At 37.4% G+C, this 19,123-nt stretch overlaps 1 long non-coding RNA gene across 1 annotated transcript in view; it reads right to left on the bottom strand.

Moving 5' to 3' along the window:
- Positions 1 to 18,424, bottom strand: part of LOC134550358 (uncharacterized) — a 91,202-nt gene extending 72,778 nt beyond the window's left edge. Inside the window, exon 1 of the long non-coding RNA XR_010080315.1 lies at positions 18,203 to 18,424. This is a non-coding gene — a long non-coding RNA (uncharacterized LOC134550358). The remainder of the gene's footprint in view (positions 1 to 18,202) is intronic.
- Positions 18,425 to 19,123: the final 699 nt, after the last annotated feature.

Below are 19,123 nucleotides of genomic sequence, written 5' to 3'. Positions count from 1 at the left end.
TTATGGGAGATTTTGACCTTCATCTGATATATCAAATTACTGTGGAAATTTACCGATTACTGTGGAAGACAACACATTATTGCGATGTATTCACAGCATTTTACAGACAAAGACAGGATCCTACCCTAAGGATCTTACTTCTAGCTACAACAAGCAACAGATATCAATACGGAAAAGACAGAGGGACATACAGTTATTTAATGCTGAAATAATGAAATTATGAATGTAATATTCTGGATATTTGCTGATCATCCAATTCTCAAGATCAAGAATGAAAATTATAAATTCATGTCTTTTTTTTTTTTTCATATAATAGTTATAAAGGTATGGACAGAGAAAGAAATTAACATGAGCAAATTATGCTTTGGATGTAGAAGATGCTACATTTTCCATAATAAATTGTCCATAGTAATTCTTAACCTTTGCAAAAGAATTAAAAAATTTAGCATTTATTGCCAAGCATTGATTCTAACACCTGAGCCAAATATTTTTGGCCTTATCCACAACTCTTTGCATGCTCATCCTCTTTAGATATTTTTGTTATTGAGTTTTATAAACAGAAGTACTCAGAGATAGTCAATTTAAAAAATTAAGTCTAATACAACCATGAAAATTAAAGGGATTCACTTCCTTTTGCATAGATACAAGTGTGCAGCTTTTTTCAACAGGAATAGTCAGCCAACTGGAGGAGACAAAAACACTTTCATTTTCATACAATACATTTTAACAAGAATTGACAACATAAGGAGTAGTCAAAAACAAAAGATGGGAGTAGTTTTGTTATGAAAATAATGGAACCAAAATGTCCAGTGGGGAATTTTAGCTTCTCTGCTGGAGAATGTTTCTACAATTCCAGTGATATTTATCCTGCTACAGCAATTTAGTAGCTGTAAAAACATGTATCTTCTCTGTATTTTGGTTATTAGATTTTGATTCCCTAATTTCATATTATCAGAATTATGTAGTGACATCTTCTCTTTCCACAAACTCTAGAAATTTCCCTTCAGTTGAAATACAAGACTAGAGAAGACTGCATAATGGGGCTGATTTCATTTCACAGTTCATGCTGATATTTTGTCTACTCTACAGAAAAAATCATGTCGTCTAGGAGACTTACAGACATGTTTAATGCTGATTGCTACAGCTGGAATATAATCTTTAAAAGTTGTACACTGTTGGAATCAAGGGCAAACTTTATTTCAAGATTCACTCAAAAGATTGATGACTCCATTCAGAATATTTCAAAACCATCTAAGTACAGTCTTTATGTTTGGAAATACCCACAACAAAAATCATCAGCTCCTAATTTCTATCTATAATAACTTACCCTTCAAAGTCAGAATAATACAAATGTGGAGGCACTGCAAATTCTGTGTTAGATGAAACACCAGCCTCTACAACCTACATATTCCTCTAGGAAAATGAGGAGCAAATGTTTCAGGGAACAGCTTCATTCAAAGTACTGCAGCAAATGAAAACTCTCCCATTAACAAGCGGCCAGTTTAAATCAACCCCTCATTTGTGAGTGACTAAAAGCTTGATTTGAAGCCCATTAAAGTAAATGTCAGTCTTCCCATCAACTTCAAGGGGTTTTAACTTACAACTGAAAATCAGAAACTGCAGACATCTGCTGGTGTCTGTTCACAGGCAAAGATGAAATTAATGATTGTTGCTGGATTGGGTTTTGATGCTGTTTGTGGTGCAGGCAGAAATATGAGATAGAGCCCACCCTGTGCCAGTATAGAGAAGAAAAGAGTAGTGAGAAACACTGCCCACATAACTCAAGAAGGAAAGTTCTTTCTTCCCCTTACACCACAGTGTTAACCATCCTACACCAGAACGTGAGAGTTGAGATTTAACTCAAATACCGTGATGTGCTATCATGACTCCAAGCATTTATTTGGCACAAACTATCTGTTTCCCCTAGGCTGACATACATCAGAGAAGGCGTTTCCAATTTACCACTGGGTTCTAAATAGACAGATGAAACCTTATATTCCTAAATCAGCATGCAATTCATATTAGATACCTATGTCTTGAAACCTCTGAATCTAACCATGTTCAGGTGATGCTTCTAAAATTCCTCTCCCACAGGCAGTTTTTTGGGATACAGATTCAGTTCTGTAAGCATCCCTGATTCTAGAAGATCTTTTACTGTAGACTACCAACTTAATTGCAGCAAATCCAACATTTTTTTACACTAGTAGCTGTTCCAGTTACAGTAAACTACATGTATGACAACAACTGAGAAATTAAGATTTGGAATTGGTAGGATTCTGCCCAGGAGATAGATTCATCTGCAGAAAACCACAGAATAAATCCTTAAAGGAAGTTACAGGGAAGGGGAATCATTCATTTTTGGAATGAAAAGTTGAATTGCAGAGGTGCAAAGAGTAAAGCAGTAAAAGGGCAGAATGGGATATATAAAACCAACCAATTAGTATTTCATCCTCCATATATTATCTAGACAATAACATTTATTTCATAATTGTAGATGATATTAAAAAAATGAATACTCAGGATATCTTTATATATATCTAGCTACCAGGCAATTAAGTTGGAATAATATTTAATAGTTCCTAAAATATTTGCAGCAGTAAAGATTTCAATTCCAATAAGGGTGTGGGTTTGCAACAGTGGGAAATCAACCAGTTAGTGAATACCAAGCAACATGAGAAGCATTTCCAATAATAAACACAATTAGCAATGTAGATGAGAAATCTATCAGATTTATAGGCTGCATATGCAATTATAACACATTAATAAAATGTTACCCACAGAGCAATCCAATACATTTGTTTACCCATGCTCCCAGATTAAGAAAGTAATGTTGTCAACCAACCAATTGTGGGCATTACATATTCAAGATTAATTACCATCTGCATGGGACAGATGTTAAATCTTCAATTTCACAGCAAGGCATCTATAGCTTATTTCCCTTAGACTGCTTCTTTCTCTGATCAATAAGTGTATCAGCCTAGCTGTTCATCTTGCCACAGAGGTCAGAGGAATGACAGAGGTACATCTGGTTTTGTGGCAAATAAGGGCTGAGGAAATGAATCCTTTCAAAGCAGATAAACAGCTCAGATGCAATGCTTCAGTCTTTTACTCAGCTGCTCATGATTAAGTTTTAATTATTTGGGGAATTTGCTAGCAAAAGACCCTCAGAATCCAAACCAAACACCAAGACCAAACCACAAAAACAACCTTTTTGCATATTTTCAATCTAGAATTCATGTTCAATTTTCCTATGAGCTGGGCTCCATTCACCACCACACCTGCAGTTCATTCAATCATGCCAGTGTAAGAGCAGATTTTGGCTAGGAATATACTCACAAAAACACTAAATTTTATTATTATTGTTACCATTATAATTTCATTTTATTGCATAAAGAAAGGAAATTAACAGTTGAATTAATTGTCATTTTAGTGACCAGAAAGTGCTGTCTTTGAAAAAAAAAAATGAAATAAATTTTAAAGGCATAATGACTTCACAAAACAATGCATAAGAATATTCTCAAATTAGGACTTGACCAAGAGTGATAAAACAGCAATCTTGCTGTGACTAATCATATAGGTCTCTACTCTTTAGCTACTTCCCTACTTTGCTTAAAGCTCTCTGCAATCACAGCAAGCTCAGTTCGTGCCTCCTCAGTCACCCATGACTTTTCTGAATTGTCTGCTCTGTGAAGATGGGAGCTCTAACACAGTGCTGATTAGATAGACAGCTGTTTCTGTTCTGTTTAAGTTCCTTGGAAACGTCCAAAGGCACAGAAAGAGTCAAGGCTACAATTGCCTTCATCTGATGAAATGACAGCTTTGCTCAGCTCCCACATCTGGGCCAGGTCATCTAGGTCTTCTTCAATTGTTACTAACCTGAGGAAGTGACCCTTTCTGTTCCCATCCCAGAAGAGTGCCCTAAGCACCCTGAGCACAAAATACCTCCCTGCTGCTGAAGATCAGTCCCTGTGCAGTCAGGTGTGCAGCAGTCAGGGCAAGACATCTGGGAAGGAAAGGCTTCTGGTCCCTGCCCTGAGGGGAGATTTTAACAAACCCAGCAAAACTCTAATAGAAAGTACACATTGTTTGAAACCTTGCATGTCCCTCAACGTGTTTGTGGGGTTAGGTTGCTTTGACCAGAATAATTGATGACTAGATCCTCCTTTTACAGTCTGAGCTCAGTCCCTGTGGGTGTGTATAATGGTCTCAGTTCCTGGGTGACTGATTTGGCTTCTGGACAATTATATAAAAACAACATGACATTAGCACATGCCATACTATTAAACATGATCTCAGTAAGTGTTAGTTATAGTTTCTCCCAAGAGCAGAGATTCCAGACATTTCTGCACAGTGTCCTGAACTACCAGAAGCTAATTAAACTGGATCTTCTTGTGAAGAGGGAGAGAGATAGTACATTAAGAGGTCTAGATCTCTTGCAGAGGGAGTTGAGTAAGGCATTCAAATGTTTGTCTTACATTAGGCTGAGCATGGTTTCCTGACTTAGTCTGTTTGCAATATTTCTGTAAGGCAATACCTATGTTAGACATAAAACACAGGAGTTTTAAGTTCTACCCAAGAATCTAGATGCAATATATGCCTTAAAACATTTGCTTAAATAAAAGCTGTGGACAATTGCTGCAGTCATAAAATTGCAGAATGGCTTGAGTTGAAAAGGACCTTCAAAAGCCATACAATCCAACCTCACTGCAGTGCCTGGGGACATCTTCAACAGGTTGTTGAAGCTGACCTTGAATGTTTTCAGGAACTGGGCATCCACCACTTCTCTGGGTAACCTGTTCTAGTGTCTCATCCCCTGCATTGTAAAAAATTTCTTCCTTATATCTAGTCTGAATCTATCCTCCTATCATTTAAAATCATTCTCCCTTGTCTAAAACAATGGCTAAAAAGTCTGTCCTCGTCTTTTAAGCCCTCTTTAAAAACTGAAACACAACAGGGTTTCCCCAAATTCCCGTCTTTAGGCTGAGCATTCCCAGATCTCTCAGCCTTTCCTCTTCAGAGAGGTGTTCCCTCCCTCTGCTCATTTTTGTGGCCTTCCTCTGAACCTGCTGCACCAGGCCTGTGTCTTTCTCATTCTGAGGATCCCAGAGCTGGATGAGATGGGCTGGTGAGAGCTCCAGGAGGGGTCTCAGCAGAGCAGAGGGGCAGAATCACCTCCCTTGACTTCCTGCCCACACTGCTGGTGATGCAGCCCAGGATACAATTGGTTTTTAGGGGTGTAAGTGCACATTGCTGGGTCATGTCCAGTATTCCATCCACCAACCCCCAAGTCCTTCTCATGAGATCCCTCTCAATACCCTTTATCTCCCAGCCTGTATTGATAACAAGGGTTGTCTTGACTCAGCTGTTGAACATCATTGCCGCATTCCTCAAGCTTAAAATACTATGTATAAAGGCAGAATTATGGTTGTCCAACTAAATTTTATTTTGAATTTTTATTCTTCATCACCTTATCAATACTGGTACAGTTGCTAGGTCAGAAAATGTAATTCCCAATTTATAAAGGATAAAGGTAATGCCCATTTTATAAATGGAGAGTTAAAGATGAGCATAGACTCAGTAATCTGTCTAAAAATTAATTTCTTTACATCTGTTCTAACTCCTTCAAGTCCAAGGTGAATTTACTTCTACATTTTCTTTTTTTTTTTTTTTTTAAAGTCTCAGATATATTGCAGTCACAATTGTAACTAACATTTTATTCTGTACTGAAGGCAAACACGCTGCTCTCAAGATGTTATATCTTGTGGACACTGTGTCCAGAACACAATGATCTTGAGAATCTGGTTTATGATGGACCACTTTATCTGCTCCCATTGACAGTGCTCTCTATAAAGATAAGTACACAGCTGTGCTGCTGGAGTTTTGTGCAAGAGGAACTCATTGACTTTGAACCTTTGTACTTTTGGTTATATTTGTTTCAGTGGAAAAAAGGATAAGCGGGGCTCTGAATCACTTTACACAATACACAGAAAACTTGAAAATTTCATTTATACTTTTAGCCATGAACCATAGGAAAAACAGAATTGTCCACAGAAATACTGTTTCCATTAAAAATAAGCTATTCTCACTGCTATTGTAGCAGTAACATTTAAAATGAGAACCAAGTCAAAAGTTAACGCTGCTATTACAGACCTATGGGGAGTGGCAAGAATTGTTATTGTTGCTAGAGAAAGTTAAGTGGATGAAACAAAGCAGGCTAGACTAACAAAGGAGTTAGTCTAACAGATGGAGGCTCAGACCAAGGCCAAGGACATTGCCAGGGAGCCAGGAGCTGCAGTAAAGGCATTTCACATGCAGGACTCACAACTGGTCATGGGAAAACAGGTGTTTTTTTCCATGAGGTTTCTTTCAAAATCCAGAGAACACCGTGATAAAGTAGTGATACAGTTTCAGTGGATCAAATCTCCTGACTTCTTTTGCAGTCGTCCTCATTTATTGTCAGCAGGCTCCAGAAAACAGTTTGAGGAGCCCTATATGCCAGGTAACTTGCTATTTAGTGGAACAGAAAATGTTGATTTTTTTTCTTTAGACTTTTAAATATTGAATTTGTGTTGTGATTATCTGCACTTCTGCAGTTAAAGGGGTCTCCTTTGGCAGAAAAAAATAATAGGATCATAGCGAGAAAAGAAGGGCAGAAAGGGGCAATGTGATTCTGCAGCTTAAAAATACTGACTTAGAAAAAGGGGGTTAATAAACATCAAACAGGAGAAAAATAAAGAGGGAGAAAAAAAGTTGTCAAACACTAGAATAGGCTGCCCAGGGAAGTGGTGGAGTCACCATAGCTGGAGGTGTTTGAAAGACATGTGGATGTGGCACTGAGGAACATGGTTTAGTGATGGACCTGGCAATGTAAGGCTGATGTTTGGACTCAAAAGCCCCTTTGGTTTTAAGGGCTTTTCCAACTTAAAAGTTCTATGGTTCTGTGATTCTATGTATGCTATCAGCACTCAGCTAGGACAGTCAGAGTCTAGTGTCCATTTCTGCAACTGTTTCCCTGTATCACAGTTGGGCAATCATTTATTTAAATAAGGAAGGACATCGCCGCCTGTGCACACTGATCAAACGATGAAAGTAAGTGGAGTTTTAAGGATGCCCCACTATGCAACATCTGCTGTCTAACACCACAGTTTTCTCATGAAGTCAAGAGATTTCCTGGAGTTGTTACTGAGATATTAAACTCTTTTTTATTGGCTTGATATTCAGCTTTTTATTGGTGTCTTATGTAATTTCCAACTGATCTCCATAGTATGATCTTTGTAAGTATTTTGTAAGGGGTTTTTTGTTTGTTTTGGTTTGGTTTTATTTAGGTTTGTTTGTTTTTGTTTTGTTTTGGGGTTTTTTGGTGGTGGTGGTGGTGGTGGTGGTTTTTTTGAAAGTAAAGATAAAGAGGAAAAACTAGTTGGCAGGAAATGACAAGTGACAGTTACAAAGTTGGTTGCCATATAGGATGGAGAAAAGGACAAAATTTAAGTGACCTGGAAAAAAATTTAAGTGACCTGTCTCACTGGAGATTCAAACGTTTTGATGCCTGTTTTATCTCAGACAAGAGAGAAATATACTGAAACACCCTGTGGGAACAGCCATGGTACACAATTTGGGGACAGTTAGAGCCATGAGCCACAGGAATAAATGGCATTCCAGCCCATAACAGATACTGCAAAAAAGGAGAAGCTAAGAGCCACTGTTGTTGGTTTTCATTTAATACTTGGAGAAATTTTCTTAAGTAATAGCAGTGGCACAGATTCTCCATATTATCAGAAAATTTTTTCCAAAAATGAATATATTCCCTGTAAAATTCACCCCAAGTCTTCAGCACTGAGACATGGAATACTTTTTAATTGCAGAGATGGAACTTGTGATTCTCCCTCTGCAAACCACTGCTCCTTTTCTTCACCTCCTAAAGCACATACTTGAGATAAAAGGGATTTTTTTTTTTTTTTAACTTTCAGGGTGGTTTTCTATATAGATTACTCCTCTTATGTCTGTTATTAACTGTTCCTGCTACTCTAGTCTCTGCTTGTGTTTCCTCATGCTCATGATAATATCTCTGCTTTTGTGGCTATGCTTTGCCATAAATGTGGTTAATAAATGACTCATAACATAATATGCTTTAAAATTTAGTACAGTACTTTGTTGCACTGGAATATTATGTACTTTATACCACATAATGAAACAGGAAAGGTACTGGAACAGGTAAAAAAATCAAAATAACACGTGTGTTTGCATAGTGCATAAATATCAGACAGGTAGCAATAATCAAAGGCAATTAAATCCTTCAGGTGCCTTGTGGGAGCCCTCAGCAGTGCAATAACACCACAGCCCACAAAGGGGCACCCAGATGCTGCATTTAAATCCACAATCATCTAGTACATTCCCATGTGTATTTCCAGACACTTTAACTTTAGAAGTTTCCAGACAAAAGTTTCCTCTCACCATGACACCACTCCCAAGTCTTGGTGAAATCCCAGCCTAAAAAAACCTCTGCAGTCAGTAGGATTCATTTGAATATACATTTAATTAATCTCTCTTCATTTATCACCCTGACAACTATGATACAAGAGTAATTTACAGATATTGCTTTCTTTTTACAAAACTACCAACATGTTTTAGACTAATGAAATTGAGGCCAACAACAACATTAAAAAACAGCCTCAGAGGAAAACTGCCAAATGCTTGTTTGGCCAGAATATTTATGATAAAAATAACATTACATATTCTCCATTCTTATCAGTCAAATGCTTCCTGAATTTGCTACATGCATTTGGCTATACCCTTCCCTTTTCTGTTAAAGTCTATCCACACAGACACTGCAATTTTGCCCCTTTCTATTGCTGGAAGCCCAGATATGACTCAGCTTTCCCAACAAACCACCTACATTCCTAATTTGCCTGGGATATTGCACTGAATATATGTATGCCAGTCCTTTTTTCATGTAAGTCTGTAATGTCTCTGACCCACTGGAGAAACAAAGAAGTGGTGGGGCCAGTTTTGAGGCAGTTGTGCTGTCAATGTTATTCTCAGCTGTCAAGAAACCTGAAATGAAAATTGCATTCCACTAAAAAGATCTGCATAATTAATATATGGCCATGATTTCTGCCCATTATATTTGCTAGACCATGACTTTAAATACTAATAATGTCTGAGAAACAGAGCTCTGCTTGTTGTATGGCTGAGAGGCCAAACCAGGAAAAATCAGACTAACTCAGCCAATGAAGGTAATGAAATTTTACTGAGAAACAGCTGACTGGCATGTCTACATGAACATCCTGGTGAGCATCTTGTGTTATAAGTAAGGACATTCTACAATTCTAAGCAACATTAAAAACATCTTCATGTATATAAAAAGTTTCTCCATGTTTTGCCTCACTAATTAAAGAGGGAAAAGTATGCAATGATTGAAAAAAAGGGCATTAGGGCAATGGCAAGGCACCAACTTTTATGACTGTAAATTCTACCTGTCAGTTTTAACTCTGCCATTTTCTTCAGAACAATGCCTAACACTGTATCTGCAATAACATTCCCTTATAATATGCATTTGCAAAGGTTTACAAAGCTAGAAAACACATCACATTTCCAATAAAAATCACATGTTATGTCAAATGGCAATAGCTTTGTCTCAAGAATAGTGGCTGGAGAACGGTAGTCACATGGAAGTGGTGAGATTTGAGAGATTTTATTTGGGATACTCTGTTGCAAACAAACTGTAGCTGTTATCTGAGAATCCTGTCATTTTTTTCCTCTTTTTTTCAAAAATAAAATTGTGCAGTAAAGTGAGCAATCCACAATACAGATTCCAGCTATAGATGATGTTTGTCCTCACTCATTGTCCTGTTATTCTGCAGGCTGAAATCAGAAAGATGGCAATATTGTATGTGATCAGCAACTAGCAGGAAATGTCTTTGGAAGTAGGGGGCTATTTGTCACCACCTGAACTTGAATTAAGCCGTTCAGCATATGCTTGCTTAAAATTTTGCTGCAGAATGAGAAATGAAGTGTCATGAACTCAGCTGTAAGATAAAAGTACTCAGCCGAGCACTCTTGTATCTTGATATGTCTGGTACAATAGAAAGATTGATTATGTCCTACCCATTTTACTGCACATTGCAGGCAGAGTTGTAACTGGCCAGGAGTGTTCAGATTTGATTTAAGACAATGCTTCTATCAGCTTGATTTTTGCTAATAGGGCATAAGTGTTCCATACAGAATTATATCTTCCTATGTTACAACCTGCCCTGGGTTAACTGTGTGCTGACATCACATCTTTTCCTGCTTTTAAATAATTTGTTAGGAGAGAATACAGAGGCATGTATCTGACCACTCCCCATATTTACATGTGAGAAGAATATTTCTCAGCAGTTCACCCAAAATGTCACCATTTTCAAATCAATAATGATTGTCAAGAGACTCCATTTTGACTCACTAGGACATTTGATGGATTACAAGGAACATAGCTAAACATCCTGTGGCATCAGACAAAGGTCTCTTTTTTTAGAGACTTGTTATAGACCAATGCAGAAAATTCAAAAAATTAGATGACAAATGAACATTAGTGAAGTGAGTAATTAGAAGTATGGTTTATGGCCAACAGTAGTTAAATGGCTTCATCTTTATTAGGAGTATGGTTTATGGCCAATAGTAGTTAAATGGCTTCATTTTTAAATATATATGATGAATCATATTAGCAGAATGGAGTGTAATGAAGGTAATGAATGCCTAATTCTCTTATGGAAATGTGCAATGCCAGTTTTAGAGAGAATCCTAATGACATAACTGTGCATGAGGATTTTGCCCTGTTTGTTTTTCTGAAGCCAGAACTTTATAGAGTTTTACACTACATTCTTAATAGCTCTTGGTTTATTTTATTTTATTTTATTTTATTTTATTTTATTTTATTTTATTTTATTTTATTTTATTTTATTTTATTTTATTTTATTTTATTTTATTTTTCTGAGGGAGAAGATGGCACAGAAGGAGCCATATGAAATCTTCCACCTCTAATACCTTATGGCAGTGATTTGGATTATCCCCAGACTGATAGCAGTCTTGTATTAATAACACTATTGAATGGATTTTCATAGACTTCTGTTAATTTTTCTCATGGACTATAGCATGTAGGACAGAACTAGCAACAGGATTTGTATCTTCACTGGAGGCATGGAAAATAGCTTCACTTCCAGCTTCACTGGAAGCTGATGGATGAGGTATGCTGGTGGTGCCAGATTGCATTAAATTTGATAACTGCAGCAGCTGGTAACAGCTTCCTAATGCTCTGCTAAGGAGAGAAGTAGGATGCCCAGTTCTGATCTATTGTGTTTTTCAAATGTGGAAACATTTGAGGAAATGAAACAATTGAATCAGACATGCTAGAAACTGGGATTTGCAGTCCCTTCCTACTTCCTTTGGTCATAGGACCTCACAGATTGTAATTATATCCACTTCCTTTAATTTGTCCTCCAATTAGTTGTCACTAGTGGTTAAATGATCAGAAACTAAGTTTAAAAGTTCCTTTCTTTGATGAAAGGTTCTCATTTGATTTGTGACATGCCTGCTAGTCACAATTCCATTCCTTGTGCATGGAAATAACCCACCATGATGTGTCTTGGCTTCTGCAGCACCTATTGTCTCAAATACCCAGATTTCCTTGACACAGGAAGTAGAATACTCATTTGAGGACAGTACAGAAGTGTTTCCAGTCCCCCAGTTTAAACTTGAACATGGTAAAAGAAAGAAAGAGCACTTTCCTCTTACCCTGTTGTGAACTTTGTGGGACATGGATATTTTGGAAGTGGGCTCTATTTGCTACATTAAAAATTCAGTCACGGTTCTAGGAGGTGCTGCTACCAATGCCAAGTGCAAAAGAGTACAGGTGTGCATTTGGGGTTTTTTGCAACATAGGTTGTGCTACACATGCAACTTTTTATCACATTTTCAAGTTAGGATACATCAATTTCCAGGTTTCTCATGCCACAAGTTTACATTTCAGCATTTCATGATCTAGATAAGTTGCCTGCCTTTTTCCTTTGGCCTCTCTGCACAGTCACACTTTAACAGTAAATAGTTGATGCAATAGCCTGAAACAGCACACAGAACATCTTAGCAAAGGAAGAGATATTTGTTCCTCTTGCTGTTCCAAGGGGTAAAAGTTCATTTATTCTTCCCATTTTTTTCTCTTTCACCAAAATTCAAAATGCAGAGAAGGTCCATATAGCTGTGATTTAATTAAATGTTGAGCCCCGTGTAACACTAAGAAAAGGTTGCATTTAAAGCCACTTTTCTTCAGACACTGATGCTTTCAGAAAAAATGTCCCTGGCTAGGAGGTTTCTTGCAACTCCTGTTTTTAATTCATCTCTCAGAAAGTAAATTTGCGAAGTTGTTCTGCTATCAGGGAAAAGGAGCTAGGCTACTGTGTAGTGGATGTTCCAGAGGGAGAGCTAGAGAAAAAAAAATCATACCAGTCAAAGTCAATGCAAAACAAACATTTCTTTTAATGTGTTTACCAAGAATCATTGTTCTACCATTTTTTTCAGTTCTTTTCTATGAAATATGCTTCACAAGGGACTGTTGGAGTGTACACAACAAAACAGACAAATGCAATGTTAAGGCAGATTGTTTAAAACAAAGTTAATAATAAATGTTGAAGAACCACAATGTGATACTCTGGGGAATGTTCCAAGGGAACAAATGGCTTATGCAATTCAGGGTATGCAACTCTGGCCCACACAGAGCATCAACTAGGGGTGAAGATAGCCATATGATTTTAATTGAAAGATTATGCTTTTAAGCCAGGGCTGGTTTCCTTTGTTACATGATGCACAAAACCAATCCGGTCAAAGGACTCAAGTGACCAAGCTGACATTTGAACAAGCACTGAACGTTTGACTATTTTTTATTACTTCCCTTAATTTGCAGGGTTAGAAATGTCCACTAACACTGAGATATAACAATATTCTCTAAGCTATTAGGCATTCTGTCAGTTAATAAGTAAGACTGGAATAAATATTTTTTCTGTTTGTGAATTTAGTTGTGTCCAAAGAAAATTCGGTTGCCAGTCTTACCAAAAAGTAGATGAAGTAAGTGAAAAAAAAAAAATTGTAATCCCATAGATTACATTGTTTAAATAGTTTCTGGCATCAAAAGGAGAATTATTCATCACACTAATCTCTCAGGTTTTACATACAGCTGCCAATGAGGCTACAGTTTTTATCAAGTGGAGGTGTGATTATTTCTTAACTTCCTATTTAAATTGATATTTGTTGCTGAACAATCATTGAATAGACTGTGGTTATTTTCAGAACCAAAAGAATTTGAAGGCTGTATTGATTTTTTTCAACAAAGCTTTCTGGGTCTCACAATTTTTAATACAATTTCTGAAGTTTTAATACATAAATTTAATCTATTGTATTTGGAATCTCTGTTTCTAAGCAGCAAGGACTCTATGTGCAGATTATTTTTGCAGACCAAAATTAGAAGAATAGATCCTGAGCAAATATAAATAAGGCATACAAGTGGCTGAAATAAAGTTTGTTAAATTATAACACTTCAGGTAGAATTTAAAATAGAACAAAGCGAAGTTCCAAATATCCAGAGTTTGCATGTATTATTTTAGAAAATAAAGCAGGACATGGTCTGGAACAAGAATAAGCCCTTAAATTCAAAAATTGAAATTTAAGTTCAAAATTTCAAATCAAGCCCAGTAGTTACTGCACCTGTCTGGCCCAGGGGTGGGGCAGAATGTATGGATGGCTCCTCTCTCCAACAACTTAATGTTGGCTTATTTTGATTCATTCGTCACACCCCAAACATGATTTATTGTCTCTTGCTGTGTGTGTGATATATTGCTTTTCCATAAAGCTTTGGATGCAGCCCATCTTTCAACATGTTCCAGGAAGCAGAAGCTCCAGTATATACACGAGCATTGTTTATAGTGCTTCTGCATCATATTTAATGTTGTGGGTGTATGGTTATCCAGGTAACTCTGTTATCTAAGAGGCATTCATCTTTTTCCTTTCCTTTTCTCTCTTCATCAGAAGTTAAAAACAGGATTGGCTTTGATGCAGAACATTAATTTGAGGAAACTGATGTGAAGACCACAAACGAAACCTGTCATCTCCCACCTGCAGCTTTGTCAAATGTGAGGTGGTCTAATTTGCCAAGTTTCTGAGAGATGTCAGGCACAGCTGCTACTCATTTATGGTTTATAAAGCGACTTTCATCAAACCTATGTGGACTCTCAGGGCTTGCACCAATGGCAGGCATAGACTGAACACACTAGATCCTTATTTATTGGTTTAAAGTTAAAAGGTTTTTGAAAAAGAATATCTAGATGTTGTAGTTGGAAAGATTGGGAGGATTAAATGTAAGTACAGTAAGGACTGTACAATAAATATTTGTTCTAGAAGAAAAGCCAACAAAGATGTAGCTTCTGAAAGATAAATTCTGCAGTGGTAAATGTCAAATATTGGGGCAATGCTAAGGAGATTTAATATCCGATGTCTGTAGGAGGAGAGCCAGATAATGAAAGCATTGAGATTACGCACAGGATTTTTCTTCACATAGTAATTTAGGAGGGATGGAAAAAAATCAAGGATGTTGATACAAAGAAACTTAGAATCTGAAAGAACTGCAAGTTTGTTCAGCAATACAAAGTTTCTAATGGCTTTAATAAAAAAGGAGTGTTGCTGTAGTGGACTCAAAAGCTGAAGAACAAGTAGTAGCTCTCATGAAAAATTCAGCCTTCCCTTTGAAAATTTCAGCACAAACCTCTTTTTCTAAGTTTTATGTCTTTATTTCTGTTAATACTTCTAATATCAATGAGAAATATCAGCTTGCAAGCTAAATGATTGTTCAAACCAGAAAAAAACATACTTTAATTACTGGCAAAAACAATGAGAAACTTTAAGGTAAGTTCCCACAAAGGCACAGCTCTTTGTCTTGAAGGGAACTGCTCAAGCAGTTATGAAGGACATAGAGAATGACATATGTTAGCATCTCAAAACTCAGCAATTTGCTGTAGACAAAAATGGTGATTTAAGGCCAAAGGCAAGCAGATGATGTGTAGTCTTACATGAGCTGCAGGTTTAAAAATCAAAAAAATAAAATCAAATACATTAAGGAAGCTTGTCTAAGTCAGCCATGATCTCATTATAGTTGACCTAATAGTCAAATACAGGGCACTGTCACTATCAAAAAAAGAACCCCGATGTGTTTCGCTGGCTGCTAGTAAGTAGGTAATGGATTATTTCAGAGAGTGACTGCAGTGGTCAGGGGATCACAGGCTAATCAGAGCAGGGTGACTCTGTGCCAACAAACACTAATGAGCAGCTATTCTCATAATCAGTGCTTCGACCTGCAGCAGTCATGCAAAGGGCACAGCACAACAGCACATGCAGATGGGACACAGCCAAGTCTGGCACTGTTTGCCTAAATACAGGGATTGAAATTACAGCACTGATAATGCTCAACCGTAGGTGTGTGCTAGATATATGAATAAACCCATTGACCAATTTAAAAACCTCTAATATTGTTTTTGTGCATTCTGAGAGTGGTGGAAGGTAGTCAGCTAGTAGGTATCTCATTAAATGTATGTGGGACAGGGAACATGACTCAACAACTTTGATCTTGAGCTGCTGCTATAACATTCAAACCCATTGTGTATTGTTTGGTCACGATCATTTTGTTTCCTGCCATTTATTATTGCAATTAATGAATACAGAATAAAAGGGAATAACCTAGGACTGATAAATTTCAGAAAAACTTGATTATGAGATAAATAAACTTTGGAGGAATGAAAATCTGGGAATATTATTTTATTGGGATGCTAGGACAATCCAAAAACGAAAGGCCACAGAAAGCTGGAAAAGGATCAGGAAAAAGATATGAACTTTTCCACAGTACCATGGTACTTGCAGACTGAGCACTTTTTCCAGGTCACCCTCAGAGCACAGATATTTCTATTTCCTAAAATAAAAGAAGTATGAATAAAACATAAAAACAGCTTTACAGCCATTTGTGTGTGTGTGTGTATTAATCTTTTCTATTCTGGTGAAATTATTCTCATCACTAAGTTGAGGAAGTCAAGTTCTTCCCATGCTGTATTTGTCATTTTATCATAACTGCTGACATTATTCTGGCTTAACTCCAAGACTGCCCTATGCACGTGCCACAACATCAGCAGACAGGCTGGCCTTACCCAGTAGATTTCAAAAGGTTTTTTTTCTTTTATCTAGCTTTAAAGACTTTCCTGCCTTTTTTTTTTTTTTTTTTTTTTTTTTTTCCCCACTACAGTTTTCTTCCCAAGCACCTTCAACATCTGCTAATTTGCTCTTCCACACTCAGTACTGGACCTCCATAGACTCATATCCAAAAACTCCCTTCCCTGAGTGAAGCTCAAAACAGCACCATATTCTTATAAATAGATCTCCAGTTAAGTCATCTGTTCTCTGTCACATGAGCAGGAGAAGCTAGGGAGTAAAGTGAACTTTAGACCTGGAATCTGTACATCACAAAGGCCCATTTCATCTTCCAATGTTTTGTACCTAAAAGGGAAGGACTTGCTAAATTTAACTTTTATCCTCTGCATGAGAATGCAGACTCATGTCCTCAAAATTCTGGCAGCAAGGGTTTGGTTTTTTGTTTGAGAGTAAAAATATTCTGGAAACTGCTTTGTCTGAAAACTGATATTAAGGAAGTTTAGCAGTAACAAAGCTGACCTACGGAGAAGTTTCTCAACACTGCAATATCTACAAGTAGATTTTACCTTTTCAACTCTAATCCATAAAAAAAAAAAAAAAAAAAAAAAAAAAAAAAAAAAAAAAAAAAAAAAAAGTAAGAAGAATAGCTCCATGTCTTAGAGGTTTAAATATCAATTCTGGCAGGGTTCCTCTCAGAGAGGTGAGTGTGCACCATGAGGTGAGTTTATTTATGTTTAAAGTAGAGGTACTTACCCTACGTTGTGGTAGGACTCAGTCCTATTTCTATAGATACTAACAGTGGACAAAGAAGAGCCCTTCTTTTTATTCTGTTCTTTCTTCACTTACAGCAGAGAACCAAAGCTGCTCTTTTCAACACCAGATATTTTTATTTGAATGGTGTCTGTCTGTGGACTTTTCTGACTACTGTCTGAACTGACATAAGAGCTTCAGGTGCTCTGCTCATCACTGAGCTTAAAAAATCTGCTCTCCAAAAGTCGGATAGCATCATTATTTACGTTTTAGAATTTGTGTTCAGGGCTAAATATATCCAACCAGCCAGGCCACCATAAAGACTGTGCCTGGAAAATAATGTTAAAGTTGTTGAGATAGTGAAAGCTTTGTGAAATATGCTTCAGTAAATGGATTAAATGAAAGGCAGGCAGTTTTTTTCTGAACTTGTTCTCGCAGCAAACAGGAAAATGTAACAGGACAGGCCAAGTGCCCACTGTTTTCTTTGTCCATACACTGGTCAGGTTTCCTTATTTCATTTGTGGCCAATGCAGTGATTTTATAAGTCATTTAGACCTGTTTTGACAAAGTAGATTTGGCAGGATTAACTTCTCTGAGCTATCCATTGCTTCAAATTTTATATAATGGCATTTGAATGCGTGTAACATTGCATCAGCAGTGAAATTGTCACTGAGCACGTGGCCACTTCTTTTCATGGTGCAAAGACATCCTGAACATAGTTTAAGCCCTGGATCTGTAAATAGAGAAAGGTGCTACTAGAGAGAGAATAGACAGCTAATATTTTGCTGGGCTTTTGGACTGGGTTAGGACACTGAGGGCCCATTTGCTGTCTAGAGAATAGGCCTGAGGTTGCAAGATCTGGCCTCATTTTGTTGCATCATCCTCACACAGCTGCATCACACACATCTGCTGCATCCATGTTCTCCCACCTCTAAGACAGATAAGGCAATGCTTATTTTGTTTGTAGCAATATTTTCAGATACAAACAACTATTATTGCAAAAGTACCTTTCATGGTTTAATCCCACATGGCAGCTCAGCCCCACAAAGCTACTTGCCCCACCTTCATCAGGATGGAGGAGAGAATCAGAAGAAAACTCATGGCCTGAGATAAAGACAGGTTAATGGTACAGAAAGAGAATAGGAAAAGTGTTATAAATATGGAAATAATAATGGAAAATAATAATAATAATAACAATAACACGCAAAGTAAAGGATGCACAATGCAATTGCTCACCACTCACCAACTGATGTCCAGCCACTCCCTGAGCCATAGTCTCTGGCCAGATTTCCCCTAGATTATATACTGACCCTGTTACCATGTATGCAATATCCCTTTGGAGAGCTGGGGTCAGCTATCCAGGCTGTCTCTCCCCCAAAACTTCTTGTGCCCCTCCAGCCTTCCTCCTGGCAGGACATGCAAAGCTGAAATGTCCTTGGCTTAGTATAAACACTACTTAGCAACAACTAAAACATCCCTGTGTTACCAACATTACTCTTCATACTGCATCCAAAACACAGCCCTGTACTAGCTAACAGGAAGAAAATTAACTCTATCACAGCCCAAATCAGGACAGAATTCCAAAGTCACAGAACAAATATTCTACTTCAAGCCATTATTATTCTCTAAAATCCTTTTATTTGTAAGCAAGGAAGGTGTCTTATTAACTTCCTCGGTCTCCTCTCCCCCTTATTTACTATTGCTATTTTGGATATGTATCATACACAGATTTCACAGAGTTCATGGGTAGACAAGAGCAAATCTATTATTTTTCAGAGTGAAAAATTAGCAGTGTGTGCATGGTGGGATCACAGAATAACTTGTGTTGGAAAGGATCACTGGAGGTCTCCTGGTCCAGCCCCTGTGTGAGAGTGCTGAGCACACCCTGAGCCTTGCAGGATATTGTCAGGCCTGGGCAGAGCCACCTCACTGATGGCAGCACATCTAGTACACTGTAGTAGGCGAGAAATAGCAGATCAAAAATCCAGCAGAAAAACCAAGCAAAAACCAAAACCCTCCCACAATCTCATTATCTTTTGATATTTACTGGGAAAAGAAAAGCTTTATCAAACCTAAAGCATGGCTCTATATTACTGTTAGAAAAATATCATTCCCCCAGTAAGGAGTCTGTGCTGATATTTGACAGAAGAACACCTCTAAGCAT

This window comes from Prinia subflava, chromosome 4, assembly GCF_021018805.1.
Source record: "Prinia subflava isolate CZ2003 ecotype Zambia chromosome 4, Cam_Psub_1.2, whole genome shotgun sequence".
NCBI lineage: Eukaryota > Metazoa > Chordata > Aves > Passeriformes > Cisticolidae > Prinia > Prinia subflava.
This window is presented reverse-complemented; position numbering and strand designations above follow the sequence as displayed.